Source organism: Notolabrus celidotus, chromosome 4, assembly GCF_009762535.1.
Source record: "Notolabrus celidotus isolate fNotCel1 chromosome 4, fNotCel1.pri, whole genome shotgun sequence".
Lineage (NCBI taxonomy): Eukaryota > Metazoa > Chordata > Actinopteri > Labriformes > Labridae > Notolabrus > Notolabrus celidotus.
This window is the reverse complement of record NC_048275.1, coordinates 35,224,079-35,234,227: the sequence shown is the minus strand read 5'-3', so window position 1 is coordinate 35,234,227 and position 10,149 is coordinate 35,224,079.

The following is a 10,149-nucleotide window of genomic DNA, read 5'->3' as shown; positions in this document are numbered from 1 at the left end:
TTTATAAGTTAACCTTCTGCTACTGATGCTTTTGATAATTCACTGTTCACTAACCCTAAACTTAGGAGTCATCTGGAGAAAAGAAAGGCAGAAAACTCATGATCTATTTTTAAGGTTTTATTCCAAGTGAAGCTACTAATTTCATCAATATTTTTTACTATAATGGGCAAAATGTACTATTTTTAAACATCTAATGACCCCCCATTTGTGTCTCGCGACCCACCAGGGGGTCCCGACGAAGCAGCAACCTCTGGTCTTAAAATATGAGTCCAATGCGGAAGTGCTAAAAACTGCAGTTCATCAAGGATCCGCTTGAGACTGGCTCCAGAAGTACCAGAAACCACATACACACCAATTGAAAAAAGACGATCTTTACAGCAGAAATAAACATGTTTACAGCCTGGTACAAAAAACAAGTGTAGTCTGGATAGATCATTTTTTGATCAGCACACACTGTATGGGGGGTGAACTTTTTCACAACCCGGTCATTTCAAAGATATTAAGATTAAGAGTCTTCCAATGAGAGGCACAGCTGACTTGATTGACAAGCGGGAACACTGTAGCTGTTGGCGAGGAGGCTCAAAGCCCCGCCTCTTTACATCATAAAGAGGCGGGCAGAAGTTAGGTTGAGTTCAGCATTTCCAATATGGCTTCAAAACAGCGCTTCAGAAACAGATGAGTGACGTCACGGATACTACGTCCATTATTTATACAGTCTATGGTCCCGACCGACACTTTGGAAACCCCTGCTCTAGAGCAGAGTGAGGGAACATGTCAATCTCAGATTTATACATTCCTGTGTGCTCGTTCTGCAGGATGGAAAACAAAAACTGTTCTTGAAATTAAAAAACAAAAACAATAAAGAAAAAGTTGGAATTTAAGTCTTAAAATTAACCTTTTAAAAGACATTTAATAAATGGAACGTAAGAAAACACATCATGCATCATGAGCACATTTATAAAGCCTGTATGATGCATTAGAAGTTATGAATTAACCTTCTGCTACTGATGCTTTTGATAATTAACTGTTAACCAACCCTAAACTTAGGAGTCATCTGGAAACAAAGAAAGACAGAAAACTCATTACATTTTCTATTTTCAAGGTTTTATTTGAAGTTTAGCTACTATTTTCGTTGATATATTTTTTACTATAATGGGTAAAATGTGTATTATCAGATAACTTGAAAAAAAAAAAACACTCTGGAAGACATCTCACGACCTGCCATTTGTGTTTCACGACCCACACTTTGCGAACCGTTGCTCTAGAGCACAGTGAAGGAACATGTCAGTCTCAGATTTTATACATTTCTGTGTGCTCGTTCTGTAAGATGGAAAAAAAAAACAGTTCTTGAAACAAAAAAAGAAAAACAATAGAGAACATGTAGGAATTAAATTCTAAAATGAACCCTTTAAAAGACATTTAACAAATGCAACATGTAAGAAAACACATCATGCATCATGAGCACATTTATAAAGCCTGTGTGATGCATTAGAAGTGTAGGCTTCATAGACAGTGTTATCAAAAACACATTACTAAATCATTGAATGTCTTATTGACAAATAGAAACAAGTTTTTAACCTCGAGGCCCACGCACATGTGCATGTGATACGATGAGATGACAGTCATGAGCACATGTCTGCGCTTGGTACACTTGTTTCCTTCTCCTCAAAGTAACCGTGTGGGAGTGACAGGCAGTGCGCATGCTGATATATTCCTTGGCTGATTTAATGACCTGTTTAATTCTGGCACGTCTGTACTCCTCTCAGATGTTTTGCAGTTTTAATTAGTGTAATCATCGCTTTTTAAAAAGGCCACAGGGATATTTAATGGGTCATGTTTGTCAAGATGCAGAGAATTATAACACAAAAGACATGCCATTTATTCAACGCTGCAGTCTTCCAGTCATTATGAGTGTCACAATTGATAATTAGTGAAAGAATTGATTCATCTGAAAGTCAAAATGTCTGTGGTGTGAGGAAATTAGTTTGACAGTGTTTGGATGAGCTGTGTTTATTATGGGAACACTTCACCACTCCAACCAATAACTGAAGCATCATGCGCTCGCTCACTGCTGCACTGTCTGCACGGGGGTGTCAGGGTGCCTCTGTGACATCTGGAGCAGCAATTCCAGTAATAACAGAGTTTCATATATATACTGTGGATATGATGTTTTATACTTCAGGCTTCTGACAGATGACGTGCCGGGGTCATTGATCCAATTTTCAGGCAGCGAAGAACAAAGTGCTTCACGCAGTTTTTTTTCAAACTGTGGAAATCAGGCCAAGTTAACATTCAACCATCCAGAGTGATAATGATTGTTTCAATATGCTGCCTCCATCATCAAAATGCAGTTACTTAAACTAAATATTAATTGTTTCTCAGTTGAAAATGCTTTGAAAGCGTCTATTTTATCATCTGCAGAACTAATAGAAGAGAAAAATGAAATGCACTGTCAATTAATTTCTTCTTTTGCAATCATGAAGTGTGTAAAATGAAAGATGCCTAAGCATTAATATGCTGAGCACACACACACACACTCACACACTCACACACACACACATATATATGTATATTTATGATATATTTGTTCTGTGTAAATGACACTGACCTGTTTTTCTTTCCACACACACACACACACACACACACACACACACACACACACACACACACACACACACACACACACACACACACACACACACACACACACACAGACTTGAAATCCCATTCTATCTGAAGAATGGACGCAGCATGATCTAGAGCAGCTGGGGGGGATTTACACTGAGCAAATGCCTTTAATGGTGTAATTAACATTACCTTGATTTGTCCCAGGAAAGGCCTCAGTCAGTCTGCCTTGTGTGGTCATTTGGTAATTTATTGCTGAGTTCCTATGAAGAACACTCCCCGACTGTAAGGTGGGTAATTGCAACCACTGGCTTGATTAGAAGAGGAAGAAACAGCTCTCCGTCACATGGAGCGAGTCTGTGAGACACATTTCATCCACTTGTTTTCATACGTTCCCTTAAAGGTTAGTTACCTGTTCTTTTTTTTTGCATCCTTTGGGTCCTGACTGTGGCTGAGTTGTTTCCACATATAACTGGGTCGATGACTGAGGCTACATTCCAGTGTAGTCCCTGCATGGTCAGACGTAGTCCTCAGTAAATAACTCATGCTGCATACATCAAGAGCCAGATCCTCACCGCCTGTAAGAGATCAGCAGAATGTAAACATGATTATAAAATTATAAACCATGTGACATCTATCCATCAACAACAAGATATATTATTCTAATTAACCAGCTATGTAAGATGCTTGGTTCTGATTGGTCAAAACTCATTGACAATGGTTATTAACTTTTGCTAACATGAGCAACACCAGAGACAAACAAATCACACGGCATGTCAAATCAATCCACAGAAAAGAGTTCAGACACATTTAGCTTCTGCTTGTTCCCAGTTCGAATTCGCAGCCATTGTGCAGCCAGAGTCTACGCAGTGGAGAATTTCTGCCACGGTAACAAGCTCCGCCCTACAGCGGAGCATCCCGAGGTCCTACAGAGATTCCCTCTACAGCAGCTGTCAATCAAAGTGAATTCAGAAGTAAAACCCTGTTTTTTAAACTCTAATAACTAATGAAAAAGAAACTTTTCAGAAAAAAGAGGCCTTGAACACAAAACAGTCAAATAATAACTACACATCACCACAGCATACGGATGTGAGAAACATTCCTACCACGTGTATTTATTTTATAAAGTTTGACTGCAGCCCCTTTCAAATGAATGGGGGAGACTGAGTTTTTGACCTGTACTGCAGCCAGCCACCAGGAGGAAGAGTTTTTGTGGAAGCCTCACTTCGAGCTGAGCGATCGGACATCCATTTTTTTTACAGTCTGTCATTTCGGTTAGCATCTAAACAATGTGGCTAAAGTTCTAGTTTGGTACCGCATGCTAAATTGGCAGGCTATGGACATTTTCATCTTGGATCCTGTCCATCAATATGATGAAGGAGCGGAGCAGGTGAGAGAAACTTTAGGTTAGTGATCTCTACAAAGAAAGTTAAACCATGAGCGGTGGTGATGATAGCAGCAGGGTTCAAAGTTGTGACATTTAGTTTCGTTTTAAAGGTGTGTGAACCACAGAGCTCAGAGAAGAAGGAGAGCTGAATGAGGACAGTTTCATGTTCAATCCACCGCAACAGGCAGAGAAAAATCCATCACCATGGAACGATCACTGATGAGGAATCACTGGGACTATTTTTAAAAACTGTAAACATAAATCACTTTAAATCCCCTTTAATCAATGCTTTTCCTCCCAACACGTTTGTATTTTAAGTTAGTATCCAGGTAATAAGCGGGATAATGTATGGTGAGCAGGTAGTTATGGGAAATAGAATCCCGACAGGGTGAGAAAAGACCCCGACATGAAGTGGATGAATGTAGAGAAAGGAATGTTTAGGTAGTAAGACGTTCAGAAATGCTTTGATGGGTCCAACGTGGAACTGTAGTTCTGTGTGAAATGGACGGAGGTGAGTGGTGATGCTAAAGGCAATAACTGGTATCAATGAAAGATTCCCTGAACGCCTCACAAAAACAATGTGGGTCATTTTTAATCAAACTTTACATTACACAGTTTTTTTTCCAAACAACACTTTCCCTCTTCTACAATCTAATAACAGGACTGAGCATATCATGTTGACTGCAAATCTTCACTCACACACTGCAGTGTCGTCCTTGTGCTGCCGTGTTAAAGGGAGGGTTTCCTAACAGTCAGAGCAGGCCAGATGAGCAAGGAACCAATTTGTGCCCAAACCCCAAGAAACTACAAACTCTCCTAAGTAATTCCCTCTCTTCCAATTCCTTAAAACCTTGTCTCAACACAAACAATAGCATCGCTTTGTAAAAGTGACTCTAAAACCTCTGCCAAGCATAATTTATCATTTGAATGACAATAGACCACTTAGCCCTGCTTAAATTATTTCAGTGCTCTATCTCTACTTGACTGTCTTTGTGTTGTAACGGCGGACGATCATTAACGCCACAGGGTGATTCGGTGCTCTCTTATCTCGGACTCGGTCCTTAGAGTTTACTCAACTCAAGATAGAAACTGCTCAGCCATGGCAGCAACAACTTCTTTCTTTATTCCAGGACAGATTTAGTCATGACTTATTAGATTAAAGTGTACGAGAATGAACAATGAAGAGAGTCAAACTATAAAGGTTTTGACATGTGAGTCATGTAAATCAGGGATGCACTAATAGATCAGCTGAGTATTGGTATTGGCTCTATGAAGAGATATCGGTCAACGATTTGGATTCACAGATTTCAGTCGCTGATATAATTCAGTAACATCACGTTAATTTAATGAAGGCAAGCTTGTGAGATCCATGTTTAAACACAGTTCCCTCCGTTTGGAAACAACATCGTTTTTTGAACAGCTGACTGATAATCCCTATTTATGTTTTGAATTATTCAGGGAGTTGATTTTTATGTGTAGTTTCATTATGTATTACTTCTTTTCTAACATTTCCAACACATTGATTTCATTCCAACATAACAGAATAAATGTTTTCATGTTTTTTCAGGCTGTGCAAGAGACTGAAATTAGCTTCTGATTGACTTTGTGTCTGTACATCAGCTGAAGAGGCTGTCAGACAGATATTTGTTGTAAATCGTCTTTTTAATATGAAAGGAGTTTGTTTAATAAATCTATATTACTGAAATTGTGCTCACTTAACGATTACATAAAGACTCTAACATAATTTACTAATGTTTTTATAACAAAGATCAATGTGGATCCCCAGCCGCGATGGGAGAATGACAGTTTAAAATATATTTAAAGAATACAGCAGGTAAAAAAATCTATGGTATCAGACCTTTTTTTTTAAGGTCTGAATCTGTGTCAGCTGGTGTCATGATTTGATCTTTAGTTTTCTTTTTGCCTTAAGTTCATGCTTGGATTCCTCTCGCTCTGTGTTCTCTGTGTGTTTCTTTATCCTAGAGTTTCCTTTCCTTTCTAGTGTTTACATCTGAGTTAAGTTTCTTAGAGTTTTTAGCAAGTTTATTTTGAACCTTTTTGTTCTTTTATAGTTACATTTTTTATTTATTTGCACATGGTCTTTCAAGTTTTTCCCATCGTGACAACCAGGTTTTCTCTGTGAATCTTAGATGTAATGAAACAGTTGCAGGGTCCTTGGAGGTGAAATATTATAAAGAAAATCAAGTTTCAAAATGTGCTTACATTAAAACGCTGGATATAAAATTTTGAAACAGTAAGTTTACACTGGTTTTCTTTGTGGAGCGGATTGATATAGTGTGCTGAGTACGAGTTGATCAAACACAAGACATTATTCTTTTCTGTTACACTAATATTTTCTTTTTGTTAATCCTCTGAAAGAAACAAGGACACGTTGACTTGATCCTATTGAACAACAGCAGTTTGATTTTGACCAAGAGCTTCATTTGATTTATTTATTTATGTATTTATTTATTTATTTATTTGGATCCCCATTAGCTTCTACCAAGGTAGCAACAACTCTTCCTGGGGTCCACTCATCCAAATATGTGCAATCCACACATTATTTACATAAAAAGAAACAATAATCACAACAATAATAACATGAAAAAAAGGAAGATACAAAACCAAATAGAGCCCAATAAACCTGATATATAAGTCATTTAATCTCCCAAATGCCTACAGCACAATCATCCAATCAATAGAACACAATACATGACAATGTTTAGAAATAAAATGTGTCTTCATAAAAGTTAAAACTGTGACCATACAACTACTATTACTACTAATAATAACAATACTAATAATAACAGTAACAATAACCACAACAATTATTATTCCCAACACTGTCACTAGTCTTCCTAAAGGTTAACCACATCTATTAGTAAAAATAATAGATATATTTTAAGAGAGACTCTGTGACACAACATATTGCTTTAAAGCTCCACTGTGTCACAAAAAAACACAGGTGAGCTTCTCGTTAATATCATAATATCAGACTTCTTTTGCATCACACTCATACACTAAAGAAGGAAGCAGGTAGCAGGAGATGAGCAAAATACTGGGTGCAAGACAAAACAGCATACCTAAATATTTTATTAGTGCGGCGTAGTCACAATTCTTTTATATCATGTGAACTGTATTCTTTACGCCTGAGATCGTACCTTTAGAAGTGACCGAATTGTATGGATAAAGATGAAGTGGTCAGAGGAGCACCGACTGCATTTCAATGTGAATATTCTACATGTTCTCCCCTGTAAAACAGTGTCCTGTGATCAGCCAGAGCTTGTTCTTACTTGTGACATCCTAACATCGTGTTTTTTTCCCCCAAACGTTGCTTATTGATTTTCATATAGAAAAACAATCATTTCCAAAATTAGAAGTTGTTACATTTTCCATTTTTTTCCCAGGAACAAAGAAACACACAGACAACATATGAAATACAAAACAACAAATAACCCCCCACCCCGACACATACTCCCTCCAGATCAACTAGATAGACCTCCAAAAATGGAGAACACAAGACAGAAAGCAAGTATATTAAAAATAAACAGATGAGAACAATAATCTAAACATAGTAAGACACACCATGGCGATGCTCAATCTAAAGATATACAGCAAGCTGAGCTGTTGACGTAAGATAAAAAAGGATCTTAACATCGTGTTTGAAATATGTCAGTGCTTTAGCAGACAAGTTGTAGCTGGAAAACACTCCTATTTGATATGTAAGGGGCAACCATAGAACATACATAAAATCATAGACTGTATAATAACATGGACGCCATAAGTGTTCACGGACTGTGAAGCTAAATGATTTAGAGCTCCCCCTGCTGACTGGGTGCAGTATAGGTCATAAACCCTGCCTCCTCCATTCTAACAGATAGAATAAAGGTCAAACTATGAAATTAAAATACACATTAAATAATTTTTGTTCAAACGTGGTTTTGATCACAGCAGCAAGTTGTTATCATGCTGATTTATGTTCAAGCGTTCTCTTTCCTGAGAGGTTTAGTGTTAATTAGTTATTTGCACCGACCTGAGGGATCATTGATGTTTAATCAGTTAGTTAAATGTGTTGTGATTAGCAGAGAGGGTGTGACTTCAGTCCCCTGACTTCTCCACCAGCACATATGTCGGAGCCTAACGAGAAGTTATTACAGCCTCACATCCAGGATGGGAGGAGCATGGAGGCATGATGTCCATATGTACAGCCATTTAAGGAAACGTATAGTGAGCTGGTTGTAGCGGGTTGCTCACCCTGAACAGATTTCTGGACATGCTAGTTTTTCAAAGATGTTTATTTTAAATTTTACACAGTTTATACAGAAGATCAACTTAAACAATGTAGGCAAGCGACAAAAATAATTATATAAGTGAATAAATTAGTTAATGAAAAAATAAATAATCTAAATAAAAAAATAATTATGATAATTTAAATAGAAAATAGATGAATAGAGAAGAACAATGAAAATATTAACAATTAAAATACAATACAATAAAAAGGTTGATATAAAATAAATTAAAAAATAATTATAATAATTTAAAATATAAGATAAATAAATAGAGAAGAAAAAATAGAAGATAATAACAGAAAATACAAAAAAATAAACAAGTGAATATAAAATAAATACAAATATGATAGGAAAGGTAAAAATAATAATTACAGAAAAAACTGAAAAATAGAAAGAATAAACACGTTGAAATGCTAATTATACATCCTGCTTATACATATATTATACATGACATCATATATATGATATATAAAGTCAAATTGCAGACATATCTAAATTCCTGTTCCAGCAGTAAGGATCCTGTTCTGCAGCAGACAGGTACAACATCTCTGCAGCATGTGTCTTTGTGTGCCATGTTCTTGTCTTGCTCTCAGTACAGTGATAACTGAAATAATGAGATTTACCATTAAGAGAGAAAAGAATGAAAGGACGCCAGCCATCTGTATGGCTCACTGTGGTAAAAGGCTGAATACTATCAAGCCAGAATTCAATCGCTGAATTATACCCTCTTTGTATGCATAAGACTAGTGAGAACCTCACAGTATATTCATTTCAAAAAGGCCTCAATTTAATTAGCTCTCATATGTTGAAAAATTCATGAATTTGACTGCAATCCTGCTGCCATCATTCGGAGTGACTTAAGCGGTGGTGTTGGGCTTTCAGGTGGCTCAGAAGGAAAATAGCCCCCCCCCCCACAAAAAAAGAAACAACTGTTTATGTAAATAGACACTGCGTGTTTACTTGGTGGAAGAAAGCGAGGGCCCTGAACAGAGTGCTAAGCTTTGCATGGCTCTGCCAAAGGGGACCTCTCACCATCAACTTCAGTCTTATTAAACTGATTACCAACTCCAGCTAATTAATCAGAGACAGTGCCCTTTCTTGTCATGCAGGGAGCTCAGTGTGTCTCACTGCCTCCCCCTCCCATCTGCTTGCCTCTGTTCCCCCCTTTCTCCCTTTTCTTTCTCCAGCTTTGATTGAAGTAGGCAAATGGTAATTTTCATGCATCATCTGGGCTGGCAGGATGGGAGGACAAGTAGTAATTACCTTAAACAAACAAGGCCAAGATTGCTTAAGAAGCTACCCCTTTATTCAGGCACGCAAAATAGGAAAACAGACTGAGTGCCGAGGCTTTTAAAACACATTTTACTGGCCATTTTCTTTAATGTGTTGGATGTGTTTTTCATCTTCGATAAAGACTCAGTCCAATAATGTCCTAGTGAAGAATTGAAAGCTGTGTTAGTGGTAGTTTGGTTCAGGGGATGTAATGCTGTAGTTTTCAGAAGCATGTGAATGGAGGTCCTGCAGAACCAGAATGTATGGGAATGTCATGAATGATCCGTCAACCTGGATAATTACGGAACCTAATTTTAGGGACGCTTAATGTAAATGTTTAACCAGGGTTATGAATATTATGCCAAGATCTTTCCTCGGGTCTAGATGGCTGAAGCAGATGTTAAGCCAGCACCAAAGTACCAAATTTTGTGCTGAGGATTTAATTAAGACCTGTGTGGGAAAGATTTATCTCAGACTTTTCAGTGTGTGTGTGCATGCGTGTGTGTGTGTGTGTGAGAGTCCTTTACTTACACTTGAGACACCATATTAGATGATAGGAGAATTAAATGAAAATAA